This window comes from Larimichthys crocea, chromosome XX, assembly GCF_000972845.2.
Source record: "Larimichthys crocea isolate SSNF chromosome XX, L_crocea_2.0, whole genome shotgun sequence".
NCBI classification, from domain to species: domain Eukaryota; kingdom Metazoa; phylum Chordata; class Actinopteri; family Sciaenidae; genus Larimichthys; species Larimichthys crocea.
In genome coordinates this window covers 2,876,357-2,898,207 of record NC_040030.1, presented here as the reverse complement: position 1 = coordinate 2,898,207, position 21,851 = coordinate 2,876,357, and the positions used below count along the sequence as shown (strand labels likewise).

Below are 21,851 nucleotides of genomic sequence, written 5' to 3'. Positions count from 1 at the left end.
GAGGACTCCTTTAGGTTAGTTTTCAGAGCTTTTTGTTTTGGATCACTCTGTCGAGACACCTCAGCTTCTGAGTCCTGAAACATTATGTTCCACATTTTCTTTTATTGATTTTCTTGAAATTTAATTACACTTTCTCTCAATTTTGTGGAAGTCTATCACCATATGTACTTCATGGTACTTCATAATGGCAGGACACAACATAAATCAATGGAAATGATTTAATAGGTCTACATAATTCTACGTAATACTGGCCTGGAAGGATCTCAGTAAGGACATAACATGAAAGACAATGTCACTCCATATACCACTCCAGTCCGGCTCGGTCACTCTGCTGGCGATGAGACTGATGGCTTCGGTCCACAGACCAGCACTGAAACCAATCCACGATAATAATGTTTGAGCTCACCTCCAGCAGGTTCCTGGGATGAATGTTTGCTGGGGATATTAGAGTGAAGGCAGGACAGCATAAAATGGCTCCTTTTGAATATGAGTGCAGAGAATGAAAGTTGATGGTGCAATAGCTACGAAAACGATGAAATGGGGTAAAACACACAGATGAGCATTGATGCCTCAGGATTACGATAATGAAACATGAATTTCAGCTTGAACTATAAACTGTTTACTCACTTCAGTTTGGAGCTGATTGGCTTTTAGTTTCTCTCTGAGACATTTAGACAAATCTGTTTAATCTTTTATATCAGAGATCTTTTAATGTAGTGATATTTTAACTGTCCTTGACCTCCATTTACATTTTTCTGGTCCTTAGTTTTACCATTTTCATTCTTTGCACAGTGTTCTCTCTCTGCTTTGGTTGATTTCAGGACGTTCCCTGCATCCGATGTCGTTTCATTTTCAGGGTTTCCTACGGTGGTTTACCACTGGGGCTCTCGGTCCCCATCAGAGTAAAAGGTCTATTCTCGACCCCACCGCGGTAAAATAGACACGTCTTTAGGCCCTCTTCGCCTCCCTCGGTGAACTTGGCCGACTGGCATCCCCAGACATTTCAAATCTATTTTAGGACCATATATCCCAATGGCAGACGGTGAGGTGTTTTTCAAACCCACATGACTGTTGCACATTCATGAAACACCTTTTCAGTAAAACACGAGTTGGCTTTCAACGCCTCCTGCTGTCTACTGGTAAAATCAGCCTCTATTAGCTGCTGTTTATATCTTTCACAGCATCATTTTTTGGAAGACAGCCGGCCACTCTGGTTTAGCATCATAGACAAACGTCCTCTGTCCTCTCTCTTTCTCCATCTGTATGTTTCTATCCAGAAATAGAGAATAAATGTTGCTTTCTTACAGATTTCTTGTGACTTTAGCAAACTTTGGACTTTTGGCTGAGTTCACTTCATTAAATCGTAGTTCTCAGACCTTAGACCCCTGCCGTGGTGTGATATTGATCTCTCCACTTGTGTCTAATTTCGGAGGGTAACACCTCACCTCTCTGAGGGGCCTCTGGCTTCTTAACTCTTAATAATATCCTAAATCTCTCTGCAGTATACACGCAAGGGCAAATAAAACTTTAAGGTCAGTTATACAATGTCAGCTTTGCTATGTCAGAGAAACCAGCAGTTTCTGTCACCAGTTATTAAGACTTAATACATTTTTAATAAAATAGAGGCGAGGTTGGGTTGAAGTCAAACTTTCTTATTAAAACAGGTTGAAACTCAAACTAGCAAATCATTTCAGCTCAGCTTCACACAAACTGTGGTCGTAATGTGCTGAGACCACTGTTGTTACCATTGTGTGGTAGAATGATTTTGGAAAGCAATGAAAGAAGAAGCAAGGTAATGGATGTTTACGAAGTGTTCCATCTGTCTATTATGGATGAGGTTATACTCTATTTCTTGATTCGTGAGTTCACCTCTGCTAAAATATATTTTTTCTCTGCAACGCTACAACTGGCCAAAAACATGATTCAAATAAATGAACAACTCTTTATCACTCAAATCACAACTTTAGCCATGCATAATTGGTTATATTGATGATATTTTCTAAATGTACATTGCGTTTGAGTCAAAGACACCTGTTTTAATGTCCGTCAATAACTTTAATTGTGGTGTGAAAAAGATTACAAGATTACATCGGTTGAGATAAAGCGTGAAAAAGGTTCTTTTTAGCTCAACACAACGATGGATCATGAATAATTACAGTAAATGGCCTATTGAGTTATCATCCACATCTCTGGAGCATTTCACTTCACTTAATGGTGGACATCGGACGTTTTATTTGACTGAACTGTATTAATTAATGGCTACTGGTTTACCACTGTAAGACTCCTGCCTTTAGGCGCAGGTAGTTATTTAAAACTTGGGTAATTATTTGAGTCTAAAACTGAACTCTAAAATCTAAATGACCCACTAATTTAACCCCTTGGGTCCTATCAGTGGACTAACTTGCTTTGGCAAACAGGTGATTGCTTGGAACCCAGAGGGTATCGTGTTGTGTGATGTTTTGTTTTTATATTGTTGTTGTTTTTTTTTACAGTATTTCATGGCACATGCTTTTATGCTTTGACACTGACACCATTATGTTTTTGTTTTTTTTAGTGATCTGCCATTTGGAAAGGAAGACTAGAAGAAGCCCTTTAACTGAAGATTTGTGAGTCTTTATTACATCTATTATATGACCTGTGTATAGTATAATGTAGTCCATTTGCAGCGTGTTATAGATCCCAGATTTTAAATTTCCCTCCCAATTGCATAATTTGTAAAAGTGGCCTAATTATATTTACTGAAAAGGCATCTCGCTCTTCTGTTATACCACCGCATCAGTCAAATCAGTAAATCCAACAGGGAGTCAGGGATGCCTGATGGCCCCTGGTCTCATTTGAGATGCCGACATTGTCCTGTTGCTTCCTTTAATGAGATCTGGAGGCGTGCAATCTAATATTCACCACTGAGGCTCCAACATGGCCCCTGAGCCTGTAGCCCAGAAGACTGCGTGCTAATTCAATGGAGGGAAGTCAGCTTGCGATCACAAGGGCTGGAGTGGTCATTCAGTCAAAAGGATGAGATGCTTTAGCCCTTTCTTATGCAGTATGATGTACACATTTGTAGTCATTCTCTATGGACTGGGGTTTGGAGATCATCTTAAAACCAGAACGTTTCAGCATAAAGCACATTTCGTCTCCGTATAAATAACACATTTTCACACTGGTGTTAAGTTTTTCCAGCACACACTTCAGTACCTGTGTGCTGATTTTTCTTCGCTATATTTAATACTGCGAAGTAAGAGACGCTTGACATTATTTTCTTATATAAACACATTTCCATGCAGAGTCAAACTCTGAGCTCTGAAGACTTGAGATGTGATGAAAAAAATAAACCCACTCATCCTCAGGGAAATTTTTCGAATTCACCCAAAACAAACAGCCAGTCAGTCACGGAAAACAAGGTTTTTGTTAATGAAGTTTAGTTTCCTCTGTCATAAATATAAATAATGCTGCATGTCTTTGGGCATGGTTTGGTAAAATTACACTACAAGTCAAAATACTTACAGTTGTTGATATTTTTTTAGCTTTCTTTCTTTCACTGGACTTGAGTCAAACATTGCTGTGATGTCAGGAAACGCTTCTGTAGCTCGCCCGAGGCAAAGTGGACCGAGGTAAGAGGTCAGATTAACCGCCACGTAAAGACTTTATTGAATGACATCTTTTGGAAAAGAGCAAACTCAACCGGTGAAGGAAACCAGAGCGCCCCGGGAGGGGACCTCACTGGAGAAACATTCGGTGGCTAGTTCTATACTAATGGGACCCTTCTGGGCTCAGAATTCACCTTAGTGCTTAAAATGTTCCCTTTATTTGACATGGAAAGGTTTTATGCTATAACAGCAAGACTGCTATGAAGAAATATTTTCATTATGATTAATCTATTGACCATTTTCCTGATTAATAACTTAGTTGTTTGGTCGATGAAAATGTAAAACATCTTCAAATATCTTGTTTTATCCAGAAAAACATTCACATTTGAGAAGCTGAAATCAGAGAATCTGGAAGCTGATTAATTGATTATTAAAATAGTTGTGGTTAATTTATATGTTGACAACTAATCGATCATTCAAGTAATTTTTGCAGTCCCTACTTTGGCTTTATGGTATATAAAAAGCACTAGATTTGGAGTAGTGGTGTTATTTCAGCCACCCCAAAGAGCTGTAGATGTGGTTGACTTGATGAGCGCCAATAAACACTTGTATAATATCTCTTGTATCTCTTTTATGCTGGGTAGCTGCAGAGGTTTCTGCTGGTTCCTGGTCAGAGGCAGATTTGCAGAAATTCTAATTAGCACTGTCTGATTTGATGCAGTGGAGCACCCACTCTCTCTCTGTGATGAAAATCCCCGCGTCTTGTCCCAGCTGTCACCAGTGATGATGCAGTGTGCACTTCCCACCTTCACTTGCCGTGTTCACTTCTGTTTACGCCTTCGTACCTGATCTCACATCCAGAGACGGCTCAGCCTCCTCCATTAGCAGGCATAAAATCACCCTTCATGCCGTATGATTGGGTTCAATCCCAGTATACCATGCCCTATTCTGCCTGAGCGTGGAGCCCTTTATTCCTCCTTAATGTTCACCAGCAACCATTGATAATCCGCAGAAAGGATTGTTTCCCACTGTACCCCTAATCCCCTGAGTTTCCTGTGGTCACCAATAAAAAGCGAAACAACGACCTGATGCTTTAACCAAATTGTCCGCATGATAAAAGACAGCCGTAAGTGCTTCCAGCAACACAATTTGTTCTTTCCTCTGAATTATTTGTCCATTATGTATAGTGAACATAATTAAGGGGGCTTGCATTTAGTATTTGTCTTTTTTTTGTTCGTGTCTGCAAATTTCTGAGTGTTTTATAGAGTTTGGAAAATTCCGTCGAGTTTCAGAGCACCAGAAAGTTTGTGCACACTCACACTCACATGGAATTATATTATTGCTAGTTTTGGTGAATGTTCTCCCACCTGATCTTAATATTATCCTTACAGCTCGTACTTGCAGAGAAGTCATGAATCTGCCGGTGAATTTCATCTCACGGGGATGACACCATCTCATTAGATTTATAAGCTCTTACTTAGCCAGGTCTCCCTGAGGAGTGTGAGTAGGCTTAGTGCTGCAGTAATTATATAGTGCAAGCAGAAATAAACTATCCATACATTATGTTTTACTGCTCAAATATGTAAAAACCAGTAAGTATTAAGTACGGACGTGAGTACTGAAATGCGGTGGCAAATTTATTCATTTCTTTGTTAACCTGTTGGTGGCATGTTGGGTTGGGTAGCACCAACCATCAAGGCTGAAGATAACGGTCAGATTCAGTTGTCAGGGTGTAAGATCGGGTTTCTGATCACCTCAGCCTAGCGTCGCCCACATTTCGTCATCGTTCAGTTTGGACCCTGTTCTTATATTAGATGTTTAGATTTTTGCAATTACTCGATAATAATACAATATTTGATGTCCTGAACCTGGAAATTGCTTAAAAAGTCCATCCCTGATATGTATTTGTAATGTATGAGCTTGGCTGTCTTTATAATAATTTGTCACTCATGAGTCCAGGCTGATTTTTCTGGAGACACGGTGTGGCGACTGATGACTGACAAGATGTTATTATTCAAAATACAGCTCTAACCAACTGCACGCAGCTATATGGCAACTGTTGGATGGATTTAATTGTGTCTAAGACATTCATGGTTTTCAGACTGAATCCTCCTTTTCCTGTGTGCCACCATGAGGTTGTAATGTTGTGAATATGAGTGAAATATCTCAACAACTTACAGATCGGGTCAAACTTCTGTTGTCTTGGAATGTTCGATTGTCCTTTTAACTTTGCATCGAGTGCATAATCAGGTCAACATTTTCATTTGTCCATACTTGGTTTATGACTGAATACCTGCTCCCATCTTCCACGTTTTGTATTTTGTATTTAGCGTAGTAAACACACTAAACTAAGATGGTTTTATTCTGGTAATCTTGGTTACCGACTTGGTTGGAATCCTCCTTCTCCCCTGTCAAGGTTAGTATTCGACTGTTTCCTTTTTACACAGCGCTCACCTGTTCACCCTTTTTTCCTCTTGCTGTGCTGCGATTTCATTTCCGGCCTTGTTCATTGTCAGTCCGAGCCTGCTATTCGTAAAAGTGTGGTGACACCAGGCAGGAGACGGGCCAGACGTGGAATTTCTGACAAACTACCTGATAGTAGTTGAGGGTAGCACATTTTTTATTTGGGGGGTGATGTTGTAGGTGTCCCAAAAGTTCTAATAAACATAATTGTCTTTAAAGAAGACTTTCATTTGATTTCCAAGCTTCCAATTTCCAAAAACCGAACCTGAAACACTATGAATCCCTGCAAATGACTAAGACGGTGCTGTGTGCCGTTCAATGCATTTGAAATAGATATTTACCAGTAGCATTTCCTCAGTGCTGTGGTGTTGTGCTCGAGGCTGCAAACAAAGTATTTAGTAAACCATCAGATGGGGTGGCTCGTCTCTGTAGAACAGCTCTGTGATCCTTAGTGAGGAGAAAAAAAAACATCTCCTTCTGGATAAGCTTAAGAGAAGGGAGGATGGCCTGGTGTGTTCAAATGGCCACAGGGAAGCCATTTCCCACATGCTCCAATTCCCCTGGCTCCTTGGTGTCGATCTGTCCTTGTGAGCCAGAGTGTCTGGACACATCGCGGTCACCGTGGGCTGGAGGAGATATGACAATACAAAAGACAGACCCTGTTTGCTTCTCTCCGGTGAGAGAAGAACGCGAGGCTCATTGATTGCATGAGCTTAGCTCGTTCTGTTTTCTTTGGAGGCCTGTCAAATTCATTAGTTCAGTTTTTTACGAAATTAGCATCATTTTAAATGGTGCTGCAATGAAACTGCATGAATTTCGAATATTTGCAGCTCTGGTGGACGGTGATGTTTCTGTGCTGAACGACGGGATAATCTATTTAAAAGTCATTTAAATGTTGACGTTTTGGATTAAAACTGAAATTTCAAATTTAATTACTGCGGTCCTTTTCAAGCTTTAAAAAAAAAGAGCTTTAACCCTGCAATGTGACAACACCTCTGGCCATCCCGGCTTAAAAAGACATGGTTGGATTGTGACAGCGATCCCAACGCTCCAACTTCTTTACCTAAATCTTCTGTTGTTATAGTAGCATGTCATTCCTCCCTCAGATATCGACTAAGGAAGAAAGTGTCTGTGTGTGCTTTTGGAAATCTAATGCCCCAAAAAAAAAAGAAAGAAAAAAGAACAGATTGAATTTGCCCCCTGACGTGAGAGACATGTGCTATGCCTTCGGCTGACTTCAAACTTTTGAATTAGTTCATTTTCTGTCATGTCCAGGCAGGAATAGAAAAGCAACAGTGTAAAAGGCCACCACGAGCTCCCGGTGTGTGTTAAATTGAAAGCAAGTTTTTCTTGTGCCTTGTGAAAAAGCTTCATGGTGCCTATACTTCAGGCGACCGAACACATCACTGCTTTAATCGCATGAATGTATTCTACATTGATCCAGAAGTGCAGCCCATGTTTCCTCAGGAATATCTCTGCATTTATCTGATGATATAATAATTCTGAGGGAGCGGAGGACATCTTAGTCTTGTATCTAGTTCGGTCCCTGAAGTTATACGGCAGCCATGAAGCCATTTCTTCACAAGGCACAAGAAAACACTTGCTTTCAATTTAACACACACGGGGGAGCTCGTGTTGGCCTTTTACCATGTTGCTTTCTATTCCTGCGGACATGAACAGAAAATGAACTAATTCACAAGTTTGAAGTCAGCCTCTGAAAGCATAGCACAGTTCTGCACGTCAGGGGGCCAAATCAATCTGTTCTTTTTCTTTCTTTTATTTTTGGGGGGACTTAGATTCCAAAAGCACACACAGACACTTTATTTCTTTAGTCGATATCTGAGTGAGGGGTGGGGGAAGGAAGGACATGTACTATAAACGACAGAAGATTTAGGTAAAGCAGTTGGAGCTTCGGGTGATCGCTTGTCACATCCAAACCATTGTTCTTTTTAAGCCTCGGGATGGCCAGAGGTGTTGTCACATTTGCATGTTGTTAAAGGCTCTTTTTTTTTTTAAAGCTTGAAAAGGGACCCGCAGTAATTAAATTTGAAATTTTCAGTTTTATTCCAAATTTTTTTTTTTTTTTACGTTCAACATTTAAATGACTTTTAACTAGATTTATCGCGTTCAGCACAGAACCAAAATCACCGTCTCACCCAGACTTGCTGCAAATATTCGCAATTTCATGCAGTCATTGGCAGCACCATTTAAAAGTATGCTAATTCGTCAAAAATGACACTACTGAAAATTTTTGACCAGGCCTCCAAAGAAACAGAGACAGCTAAAGGCTCATGCAATCTCAATGAGCTCGCGTTCTTCTCTACCGGAAGAGAGAAGCAAAAAACAGGGTCTGTCTTTGTATTTTTTCAATCTCCTCCCAGCCCACGGTGACCGCGATGTTCTAGGACACTTGGCTCCAAAAGGACAGATCGAACCACGGGAGCCAGGGGAATTGGGAGCATTGTGGGGAAATGGCTTCCCTGTGGCCATTTTGTACAACACCAGGCCATCCTCCCTTCTCTTAAGCTATCAGAGGAGACTTGTTTTTTTTTCCTCCTCACCTAAGGATCACAGAGCTGTTCTGACAGAAGAGCCGAGCCACCCCTCTGATGTTACTAAATACTTTGTTGCTGCAGCCTCGAGCACACCCACATCACTGAGGAATGCTCCTGTAAATATCTATTTCAAATGCATTGACGGCACCACAGCACGTCTTAGTCTATTTGCAGGGGATTCATAAGTGTTTCAGGTTCGGTTTTTGGGAACATTGGAAGCTTGAAATCAAATGAAAGTCTTCTTTAAAGACAATTATGCTTTATTAGAACTTTCTGGGACACCTTACAAATCAACCCCCAATAAAAATGTGTCTACCCTTCAACTACTATCAGGTAGTTTGTCAGAAAAATCACGTCTGCCCGTCTCCTGCCTGGTGTCACCACAACCTTTATCGAATAGCCGGCTCGGACTGATTCAATGAACAACGCCGGAAATTGAAATCGCAGCACAGCAAGATGAAAAAAGGCTTGAACAGGTGAGCGCTTGTTTAAAAAGGACAACAAGTCTGAATACTAACCTTGACAGGGGAGAAGGAGGATTCCAACCCAAGTCTGGTTAAACCAAGATTACCAGAATAAAACCATCTAGTTTAGTGTGTTACTACGCTTAAATACAAAATACACCAAAACGTGGAGATGGGAGCAGGTATTCAGTCATAAACCAAGTATTGGACAAAATGAAAATGTTGAACCTGATATGCACTCGATGCAAAGTTCTTAAAAGGGGGTGGGGGGGGGTGGGGGGGAACAATCGAAACTCTTCCAACAAATCACGGAATGTTTGACCCGATTCTGTAAGTTGTTGAGATATTTCACTCATCTTCACACCATTACAACCTCATGGTGGCACTACAGGAAAAACGGAGGGATTCCGTCTGAAAACCTATGAATGTCTAGACCACCATAAATCCATCCAACAGTTGTCATATAGGCTTGGCGTGCAGTTGTTCAGAGCTGTATTTTGAATAATACATCTTGTTCATTCATCAGTCGCCACACCGTTGTCTCCAGAAAAATCAGCTGGGACTCATGAGTGACAAAATTATTATTACGACAGCCAAGCTCATTACATTTACAAATTACATCTCAGGGATGGACTTTTTAAGCAAATTTCCCGGTTCAGTTTACATCCAATATTGTATTATTACGAGTAATTGCAAACAATCTAAACATTAATATAAGAACAGGTCCAAAACTGAACGATGACGAAATGTGGGGCGACCGCCTAAGGCATCTGAGGTGATCAGAAACCCGATCTTACACCCTGACAACTGAATCTGACCGTTATCTTCAGCCTTGATTGGTTTGCTTACCCAACCCAAAACCTGCTCACCAAAGGTTAACAAGAATGAAATAAATTTGCCCCCGCATTTTCAGTACTCCACGGTTCCGTACTTAATTACTTACTGTTTTTACATATTTGAGCAAGTAAAACATAATGTATGGATTAGTTTATTTCTGCTTTGCACTATATAATACTGCAGACAAGCCTACTACACTCTCTCATGGAGACCTGGCTAAGTACGAGCTATAAATCTAATGAGATGGTTGTCAGTCCCCGTGAGATTGAAATTCCACCGGCAGATTATGATCTTCTCTGCAAGTACGAGCTGTAAGGATAATATTAAGAATCAGGGTGGGAGAAACATTCACCAAACCTAGCAATAATTATAAGTTTCCATGTGAGTGTGCGTGTGCACACACCTTTCTGGTGCTCTGAAACCTCCTGACATTTTCCAAACTCTATAAAACACTCAGAAATTTGCAAGACACGAACAAAAAAAAAAAGGACAAATTAACTAAATGCAAGCCCCTTTTATATTATGTTCATATACATAATGGACAAAATAATTCAGTAGGAAGAACAAAATTGTGTTGCGGAAAGCACTTACGGCTTGTTCTTTATCATGCGGGACAATTTGGTTTCAAGCATTTCGGGTCGTTGTTTCGCTTTCTTTTATTGGTGACCACAGGGAATTCAGGGGATTAGGGGTACAGTGGGAACAACAATCTTTCTGCGGACTATCAAGGGTTGCTGGTGAACATGTAAAGGCGGCATAAAGTGCTCCACGCTCAGGACAGAAATGCATGGTATACTGGGATTTGAACCCAATCATACGGCATTGACGGGTGATTTATATGCCTTCTAATTGGAGGAGGGCTGAGCCGTCTCTGAGTGAGGATCATGTACGAGTGCGAAAAGAAGTGAACCACTGGCACGTGAAGGTGGGAAGTGCACCACTGCATCAATCCATGGTGACAAAGCTGGGACAAGACGCGGGGAGTTTCATCAAGAAGGAGGGTGGGTGCTCCACTGCATCAAATCAGACAGTGTAATTAGCAATTCTGCAAAATCTGTGCCTTCTGGACAGGAGGAACCAGCAGAAAAACCTCTGCAGCTACCCAGCATAAGAGTACAGAGATATTATTACAAGTGTTTATTGGCGCCTCATTCAAGTCAACCACATCTAAGCTCTTTGGGGGGTGTCTGAAATAACACCACTACTCCACATCTAGTGCTTTTTATATACCATTAAAGCAAAGTAGGCGACTGAAAAATATTTACTTGAATGATCGATTTAGCTGTCAACATAAAATTAACCACAACTCTTTTAATAATCAATTAATCAGCTTCCAGATTCTCTGATTTCAGCTTCTCAAAAATTGAATGTTTTTCGGATATAAAAAACAAGCTATGAAGCTGTTTTTCACCATTTTCGACGTTTTCTGCGACCAACAACTAAGTTATTAATCAGGAAAATGGGTCAATAGATTAATCAATTAATGAAAATATTTCTTCATAGCAGTCTGCTGTTATAGCATAAAAACTTTCCATGTCAAATCTAAAGGTACCATTTTACGCACTAAGGTGAATTCTGAGCCCAGAAGGGTCCCCTAGTATAGAACTTAGCCACCGAATGTTTCTCCAGTGAGGTCCCTCCGGGGCCGACTCCGGTTTCCTTCATCCGGTTGAGTTTGCTCTTTTTCCAAAAGATTGTCATTCAATAAAAGTCTTTACTGTGGCTGTTAATCTGACCTCTTACCTCGGTTCCACTTTGCCTCGGGCGAGCTTAAGAAAAGCTGTTTCCCCTGACATCACGCACTGTTTGACTCAAGTCCAGTGACAGAAAGAAGCTAAAAAATATCAAAAACAACTGTTTAGAGTATTTTGACTTGTAGTGTAATTTTATCCAAACCATGCCCAACGCCATGCAGCATTATTTCGATTTATGACAAGGAAACTAAACTTCATTAACAAAAAAACCACTTGTTTTTTCCGTTGACTGACTGGCTGTTTGTTTTGGGTGAATTCGACAAAATTTCCCTGCGGGATGAATGTGGGTTTATTTTATTTTCATCACACATTCAAGTCTTCAGACGCTACAGCGTTTGACTCTGCACACTGGAACATTGTGTTTATATACGAAATCATGTCAGCGTCTCTGTACTGCGCAGATTAAATATAGCCGAAGAAACATCAGCAACAGGTACTGAAGTGTTGTGCTGGAAAAACTTAACACCAGTGTGAAAAATGGTTTCTTTTATACGGCGACGAAAATGTTGCTTTCATGCTTTGGTTCCATAGTTCTTAGTTTAGTCGATTTATTGTCAGCCTTCACCTTTCGGGAGAGTTTGTGTTTCTTTACCGTTTTTTGTAGTAGTGGTTTAAAATAATGTTTTGTAGCCTTTTGATTTTGATAATTTTGCATAACCTGCATAGAGAGATTTTCCTCCTTTAGTGTTTTTTAACTTTAGTTTGGCCTAGTTCTCCCTTCTGGAAGACTCATTTAGGTTAGCTTTTCAGAGCCTTTTTGTTTTGGATTACTCTGTCGAGACACCTCAGCTTCTGAGTCCTGAAACATTAATGATTCCACATTTTCTTTTATTGATTTTCTTGAAATTTAATTAAACATTTCTCTCAATTTGGATGGAAGTCTATCACCATATTGTACTTCATGGTACTTCATAATGGCAGGACACAACATAAATCAATGGAAATGATTTAATAGGTCCTACATAATTCATACTGTAATACTGGCCTGGAAGGATCTCAGTAAGGACATAACATGAAAAGACAATGTCACTCCATATACCACTCCAGTCCGGCTCGGTCACTCTGCTGGCGATGAGACTGATGGCTTCGGTCCACAGACCAGCACTGAAACCAATCCACGATAATAATGTTTGAGCTCACCTCCAGCAGGTTCCTGGGATGAATGTTTGCTGGGGATATTAGAGTGAAGGCAGGACAGCATAAAATGGCTCCTTTTGAATATGAGTGCAGAGAATGAAAGACAGGCTACCGAAGCCGTGATGGTGCAATAGCTACGAAAAGGATGAAATGGGGTAAAACACACAGATGAGCATTGATGCCTCAGGATTACGATAATGAAACATGAATTTCAGCTTGAACTATAAACTGTTTACTCACTTCAGTTTGGAGCTGATTGGCTTTTTAGTTTCTCTCTGAGACATTTAGACAAATCTGTTTAATCTTTTATATCAGAGATCTTTTAATGTAGTGATATTTTAACTGTCCTTGACCTCCATTTACATTTTTCTGGTCCTTAGATTTTACCATATTTCATTCTTTGCACAGTGTTCTCTCTCTGCTTTGGTTGATTTCAGGACGTTCCCTGCATCCGATTTGTCGTTTCATTTTCAGGGTTTCCTACGGTGAAGTTTACCACTGGGGCTCTCAGTCCCCATCAGAGTAAAAGGTCTATTCTCGACCCCACCGCGGTAAAAATAGACACGTCTTTAGGCCCTCTTCGCCTCCCTCATTGGGTGTTAATGACTGTCAGTGAAGCCGACTGGCATCCCCAGACATTTCAAATCTATTTTAGGACCATATATCCCAATGGGCAGACGGTGAGGTGTTTTTCAAACCCACATGACTGTTGCACATTCATGAAACACCTTTTCAGTAAAAACACAGAGTTGGCTTTCAAAGCCCTCCTGCTGTCTACTGGTAAATATCAGCCTCTAATTAGCTGCTGTTTATATCTTTCACAGCATCATTTTTTGGAAGACAGCCGGCCAGCTCTGGTTTAGCAATCAATAGACAAAACGTCCTCTGTCCTCTCTCTTTCTCCATCTGTATGTTTCTATCCAGAAATAGAGAATAAATGTTGCTTTCTTACAGATTTCTTGTAGACTTTAGCAAACTTTTGGACTTTTGGCTGAAGTTCACTTCATTACATCGTAGTTCTCAGACCTTATGACCCCTGCCGTGGTGTGATATTGATCTCTCCACTTGTGTCTAATTTCGGAGGGTAACACCTCACCTCTCTGAGGGGCCTCTGGCTTCTTAACTCTTAATAATATTCCTAAATCTCTCTTGGACAGCAGTATACACGCAAGGGCAAATAAACACTTTAAGGTCAGTTATACAATACAGCTTTAGCTATGTCAGAGAAACCATCAGTTTCTGTCACCAGTTATTCAATACTTAATACATTTTTGAATAAAATAGAGGACCGAGGTTGGGTTGAAGTCAAACTTTCTTTATTAAAAACAGGTTGAAACTCAAACTAGCAAATCATTTCAGCTCAGCTTCACACAAACTGTGGTCGTAATGTGCTGTGGACCGACTGTTGTTACCATTGTGTGGTAGAATTGATTTTGGAAAGCAATGAAAGAAGAAGCAAGGTAATGGATGTTTACGAAGTGTTCCATCTGTCTATTATGGATGAGGTACTACTCGTATTTCTTGATTCGTGAGTTCACGTCTGCCTGAAAATTATTATTTCTTTTCTCTGCAACGCTACAACTGGCCAAAAACATGATTCAAATAAAATCGAACAGAGACTTTGGCTTTATCAACTCAAATCACAACTTTAGCCATGCATAATTGGTAAATATCGATGATATTTCTAAATGTACATTGCGTTTGAGTCAAAGACACCTGTTTTAATGTCCGTCAATAAACTTTAATGTGGTGTGAAAAAGATTACAAGATTACATCGGTTGAGATAAAGCGTGAAAAAGGTTTCTTTTAGCTCAACACAACGGATGGATCATGAATAATTACAGTAAATGGCCTATTGAGTTATCTCTGGAGCATTTCTTTTCGCCTAATGGTGGACATCAGGATGTTTTATTTGACTGAACTGTATTAATTAATGGCTACTGGTTAACCACTGTAAGACTCCTGCCTTTAGGCGCAGGTAGTTATTTAAAACTTGGGTAATTATTTGAGTCTAAAACTGAACTCTAAAAATCTAAATTGACCCACTAATTTAACCCCTTGGGTCCTATCGGTGGACCTAACGATTGCTTTGGCAAACAGGGTGATTGCTTGGAAGCCAGAGGGTAATCGTGTCGTGTGATGTTTTGTTTATTATGTTGTTGTTGTTTTTTACAGTATTTCATGGCACATGCTTTTATGCTTATTGACACTGACACCATTATGTTTTTTGTTTTTTTTAGTGATCTGCCATTTGGAAAGGAAGACTAGAAGAAGCCCCTTTAACTGAAGATATTGTGAGTCTTTATTACATCTATTATATGACCTGTGTATGTAACACTCACATAATGTAGTCCATTTGCAGCGTGTTATAGAATCCCAGATTTGTAAATTTCGCCCCCAATTGCATAATTTGTAAAAGTGGCCTAATTATATTTACTGAAAAGGACATCTCGCTCTTCTGTTATACCCACAGCATCAGTCAAATCAGTAAATCCAACAGGGAGTCAGGGATGCCTGATGGCCCCTGGTCTCATTTGAGATGCAGACATTGTCCTGTTGCTTCCTTTAATGAGATCTGGAGGCGTGCAATCTAATATTCACCACTGAGGCTCCAACATGGCCCCTGAGCCTGTAGCCCAGAAGACTGCGTGCTAATTCAATGGAGGGAAGTCAGCTGCGATCACAAGGGCTGGAGTGGTCATTCAGTCAAAAGGATGAGATGCTTTAGCCCTTTCTATATGCAGTATGATGTACACATTTGTAGTCATTCTCTATGGACTGGAGGCTTTGGAGATCATCTTAAAATCCAGAACGTTTCAGCATGAAAGCAACATTTCGTCTCCGTATAAATAACACATTTTCACACTGGTGTTAAGTTTTTCCAGCACACACTTCAGTACCTGTGTGCTGATTTTTCTTCGGCTATATTCAATACTGCGAAGTATAGAGACGCTTGACATTATTTTCTTATATAAACACATTTCCAATGCAGAAGTCAAACTCTGCAGCTCTGAAGACTTGAGATGTGTGATGAAAATAAAATAAACCCACATCATCCTCAGGGAAAATTTTCGAATTCACCCAAAACAAACAGCCAGTCAGTCAACGGAAAACAACCGTTTTTGTTAATGAAGTTTAGTTTCCTCTGTCATAAATCATAAATAATGCTGCATGTCTTTGGGCATGGTTTGGATAAAATTACACTACAAGTCAAAATACTCTACAGTTGTTGATATTTTTTAGCTTTCTTTCTTTCACTGGACTTGAGTCAAACATTGCTGTGATGTCAGGGGAAACAGCTTCTGTAAGCTCGCCCGAAGCAAAGTGGACCGAGGTAAGAGGTCAGATTAACAGCCACGGTAAAGACTTTTATTGAATGACATCTTTTGGGAAAGAGCAAACTCAACCGGATGAAGGAAACCAGGAGTCTGCCCCGGGAGGGGACCTCACTGGAGAAACATTCGGTGGCTAGTTCTGTACTAATGGGACCCTTCTGGGCTCAGAATTCACCTTAGTGCTTAAAATGTTCCCTTTATTTGACATGGAAAGGTTATATGCTATAACAGCAAGACTGCTATGAAGAAATATTTTCATTATTGATTAATCTATTAACCATTTTCCTGATTAATACCTTAGTTGTTTGGTCCAGAAAATGGTGAAAAACATCTTCAAATATCTAACAACTAATCGATCATTAAAGTAATTTTTGCAGTCCCTACTTTGGCTTTATGGTGTATAAAAAGCACTAGATTTGGAGTAGTAGTGTGATTTCAGCCACCCCAAAGAGCTGTAACGTCAGATGTGGTTGACTTGATGAGCGCCAATAAACACTTGTATAATATCTCTTGTATCTCTTTATGCTGGGTAGCTGCAGAGGTTTCTGCTGGTTCCTGGTCAGAGGCACAGATTTGCAGAAATTGCTAATTAGCACTGTCTGATTTGATGCAGTGGAGCACCCACTCCTCTCTCTGTGATGAAACTCCCCGCGTCTTGTCCCAGCTGTCACCAGTGATTGATGCAGTGTGCACTTCCCACCTTCACTTGCCAGTGTTCACTTCTGTTTACGCCTCGTACCTGATCTCACATCCAGAGACGGCTCAGCCTCCTCCAATTAGCAGGCATATAAATCACCCTTCATGCCGTATGATTGGGTTCAAATCCCAGTATACCGTGCCATATTCTGCCTGAGCGTGGAGCCCTTTATTCCTCCTTTAAATGTTCACCAGCAACCATTGATAATCCGAAGAAAGGATTGTTTCCCACTGTACCCCTAATCCCCTGAGTTCCCTGTGGTCACCAATAAAAAGCGAAACAACGACCTGAAATGCTTTAACCAAATTGTCCGCATGATAAAAGACAAGCCGTAAGTGCTTCCAGCAACACAATTTTGTTCTTTCCTACTGAATTATTTGTCCATTATGTATAGTGAACATAATTATAGGGGGCTTGCATTTAGTAATTTGTCATTTTTTTTGTTCGTGTCTGCAAATTTCTGAGTGTTTTATAGAGTTTGGAAATGTCAGGAGGTTTCAGAGCACCAGAAAGTTTGTGCACACTCACACTCACATGGAAACTTATATTATTGCTAGTTTTGGTTGAATGTTTCTCCCACCTGATTCTTAATATTATCCTTACAGCTCGTACTTGCAGAGAAGTCATGAATCTGCCGGTGAATTTCATCTCACGGGGACTGACAACCATCTCATTAGATTTATAAGCTCTTACTTAGCCAGGTCTCCCTGAGAGAGTGTGAGTAGGCTTAGTGCTGCAGTAATTATATAGTGCAAAGCAGAAATAAACTAATCCATACATTATGTTTTACTGCTCAAATATGTAAAACAGTAAGTATTAAGTACGGACGTGAGTACTGAAATGCGGTGGCAAATTTATTCATTTCTTTGTTAACCTGTTGATGAGCATGTTGGGTTGGGTAGCAAACCATCAAGGCTGAAGATATCGGTCAGATTCAGTTGTCAGGGTGTAAGATCCAGTTTCTGATCACCTCAGATGCCTCAGGCGTCGTCCACATTTCGTCATCGTTCAGTTTTGGACCCTGTTCTTATATTAGATGTTTAGATTTTTGCAATTACTCGATAATAATACAATATTTGATGTACCTGAACCTTGAAATTGCTTAAAAAGTCCATCCCTGATATGTATTTGTTAATGTATGAGCTTGGCTGTCTTTAATAATAATTTGTCACTCATGAGTCCAGGCTGATTTTTCTGGAGACACGGTGTGGCGACTGATGACTGACAAGATGTTATTATTCAAAATACAGCTCTAAACCAACTGCACGCAGCTATATGACAACTGTTGGATGGATTTAATTGTGTCTAAGACATTCATGGTTTTCAGACTGAATCCCTCCTTTTCCTGTAGTGCCACCATGAGGTTGTAATGTGTGAATATGATGAAATATCTCAACAACTTACAGATCGGGTCAAACATTCGTGTTGTGTTTGAATAGTTTCGATTGTCCTTTTAACTTTGCATCGAGTGCATAATCAGGTCAACATTTTCATTTGTCCAATACTTGTGTTTATGACCGAATACCTGCTCCTATCTTCCACGTTTGTGTATTTTGTATTTAGCGTAGTAACACACTAAACTAAGATGGTTTTATTCTGGTAATCTTGGTTACCAGACTTGGTTGGAATCCTCCTTCTCCCCTGTCAAGGTTAGTATTCGGACGTGTTTCCTTTTTACACAGCGCTCACCTGTTCACCCTTTTTTCATCTTGCTGTGCTGCGATTTCATTTCCGGCCTTGTTCATTGAATCAGTCCGAGCCTGCTATTCGATAAAGGTGTGGTGACACCAGGCAGGAGACGGGCAGACGTGGATTTCTGACAAACTACCTGATAGTAGTTGAAGGGTAGCACATTTTTTATTGGGGGGGTGATGTTGTAGGTGTCCCATAAAGTTCTAATAAAGCATAATTTGTCTTTAAAGAAGACTTTCATTTGATTTCCAAGCTTCCAGTTTCCAAAAACCGAACCTGAAACACTATGAATCCCCTGCAAATAGACTAAGACGTGGCTGTGTGCCGTTCAATGCATTTGAAATAGATATTTACAGTAGCATTTCCTCAGTGACTGTGGTGTGTGCTCGAGGCTGCAACACAGTATTTAGTAACCATCAGATGGGGTGGCTCGTCTCTGTCAGAACAGCTCTGTGATCCTTAGTGAGGAGGAAAAAAAAACAAGTCTCCTTCTGGATAAGCTTAAGAGAAGGGAGGATGGCCTGGTGTGTTCAAAATGGCCACAGGGAAGCCATTTCCCACAATGCTCCAATTCCCCTGGCTCCTTGGTGTCGATCTGTCCTTTGTGAGCCAGAGTGTCTGAGACACATCGCGGTCACCGTGGGCTGGAGGAGATATGACAAATACAAAAGACAGACCCTGTTTGCTTCTCTCCGGTGAGAGAAGAACGCGAGGCTCATTGATATTGCATGAGCTTAGCTGTCTTCTGTTTTCTTTGGAGGCCTGTCAAATTCATTAGTTCAGTTTTTTAGGAAATTAGCATACATTTTAAATGGTGCTGCAATGAAACTGCATGAATTTCGAATATTTGCAGCAAGTCTGGGTGAGATTGTTTCTGTGCTGAACGACGGGATAAATCTATTTAAAAGTCATTTAAATGTTGACGTATTTGGATTAAAACTGAAATTTCAAATTTAATTACTGCGGTCCTTTTCAAGCTTTAAAAAAAAAAGGCTTTAACACATGCAATGTGACAACACCTCTGGCCATCCCGAGGCTTAAAAAGACATGGTTGGATGTGACAGCGATCCACCAACGCTCCAACTTCTTTACCTAAATCTTCTGCTGTTATAGTAGCATGTCATTCCTCCCTCAGATATCGACTAAAGTCTGTGTGTGCTTTTGGAAATCTAATGTCCCCCCAAAAAAAAAGAAAGAAAAAAGAACAGATTGAATTTGGCCCCCTGACGTGCAGAGACATGTGCTATGCCTTCAGAGGCTGACTTCAAACTTTTGAATTAGTTCATTTTCTGTTCATGTCCAGGCAGGAATAGAAAAGCAACAGTGTAAAAGGCCACCACGAGCTCCCGGTGTGTGTTAAATTGAAAGCAAGTTTTTCTTGTGCCTTGTGAAAAATGGCTTCATGGCTGCCGTATACTTCAGGGACCAAACTAGATACAAGCCTAAGATGTCTCGCTTCCCATCAGATTATTATTATTATCATCATAAATGCAGAGATACTTCCTTGAGGAAACATGTGTCTGCACTTCTGGATCAATGTATACATTCATGATTAAAGCAGTGATATGTTCGGTCACATTCATTCGTCTGTTAGCATGATGTCTCAAGAAACTAGTGCACAGATTTTCTATGACATTTGGTGGAAAGATGGGCAATGAGCCAAGGAACACATGATTAGTCTTTGGTGTGTTTCCAGGATTTTCCTTTTGAAGGATTTTCAACCTCTTGAGATAAAGCCTTTTTCCTATTTTCTGATAAACTGCTGCACAAGAACCCGGTACTTTCTCATACTGTGTGTACTGTGATGAATATCTGCATCCTGATGAAAATGACTCATTCAGTTTTAGGCATTTTACAAGATTGTGCAACCCTGGTGGAAGCAGGAACTCTTTGTGAGCTTTCTAGCCATTGTTTTTGCCATGTTATGTACTTAATTAATCACCAGTGTAGTTTGGTGGCAGTTGGCACTGATGTCTTCTTCATACAAATGAAATCAGGAGGGTTTAGCCATGCGGTTATGAAAATTGTTATAAAAATTAGGGTTACATAGTTAGTTAGATGTTTTAACTTATACAATGTTTGTTCTTACATCACATGTCCTTAGGGCACTTCCCTTTATTGATGTTTTACTGAGACTGGCAGGGTAAGGTAAAGTTCAGGTTAATGTATAAATAGAGGAATTTGAGAACAGAATGAGTCAGGGATGAGTCAGGGAGATGACATCAAGATTGGGGACATACTGGCTACTCACTCAGGTGATATGTTGAAGTAAGCTGTTTAAATGCATTATATGCAAATTGACTGTTAACAATTTACAGAGGCTGAGACAGCCCATCTTCAGGAAAATGTATAAGAACCAACTGTTAACGCTCCTCTGGGAGCCTTTTTCTCTGTAACCTCTTTAGGGGGTTGCACTGTGAAACGCTCCTCTTGTACAAGAGTAATAAATTCAACTTAAACTTTGATGTTTTGATTTCGATCCTCCTTATTTAAGGGTTTTTCTTTAAAATTCCCGTAACAAAAATCACTTTATCGAGGGTCTTAGTTTTAGTAGCAGCCAAATAATCCAAACCATGTACAGAAAACAAACCTACATGGCACGTTCTGTGGGTATAAGAACGTTTGTCATGTGACAGCTTCAACGATATCGACCAGTTTGCGCGTTCGTCTACTTCTGCAGGTTTTCCTAACTGGCACCATGATGACAAATGTCTGTCCAAGTCAACAAGGAACTTAGTAAGTGATTGTGCACTTTGTGCTTGTCATTAACCAATGCAAAACTCTCCTGTTATGGTTCAGATTAAAGGAAAGAAACTGTTTTTGTGTGCACTCTCTCTTTTTTTGCAGAAATACTGAACTGAACTCTGAGCATGACATTTTTTACTTGATGATTTAGAGCCAGAGGGAGAAGGGGAAAAAAAAAAGAAATACTTATAGTCCCAACCCACTGATTGCCGACTGGAAAGCAGCAAATCGCCTCACGCTCCAAAGGTGGCGAGAAAAGATAGCAGGCATCACATTAACCCGGATCAAACTGGCTTCATTCAAATCTGTTCCTCGATTACGTTGAAATATCTGGGGAAGGCGAGCTTCTCAAACTGCTCTTAGATCAGCTACTGGGTGACTCATCACGATGCCTGAGCCCAAGGGACTTTCAGACCGAGTCAACACCGAGCAACGTTTGTTTTGTGCAACGCCGCAGGGAGGCTAAAACATCTGAGTTTGAGAAAATGTAACGGCGTCTGAGTCGCAGAGTGGGGTTATGTGTAGGTGTGAGGTAAAGACTGTGGGTCTAATCCCTCTTTCCACTCCTCAGGGAGCGTGGGTGCT

The 21,851-nt window shown here is 40.4% G+C and overlaps 1 protein-coding gene across 5 annotated transcripts in view; it reads left to right on the top strand.

Annotated features, from left to right (window-relative positions):
• syt1a (synaptotagmin Ia) overlaps window positions 1-21,851 on the top strand; it is a 172,373-nt gene that overhangs the window by 40,753 nt on the left and 109,769 nt on the right. For 3 of the 5 annotated variants that reach the window (XM_010737257.3, XM_019276906.2, XM_019276904.2), the window contains exon 2: window positions 15,038-15,091. The exons of the other annotated variants lie outside the window; for them this stretch is intronic. The gene's annotated coding sequence lies outside the window, so the exon portion shown is untranslated. The remainder of the gene's footprint in view (window positions 1-15,037; window positions 15,092-21,851) is intronic. 5 annotated transcript variants of the gene reach the window in all.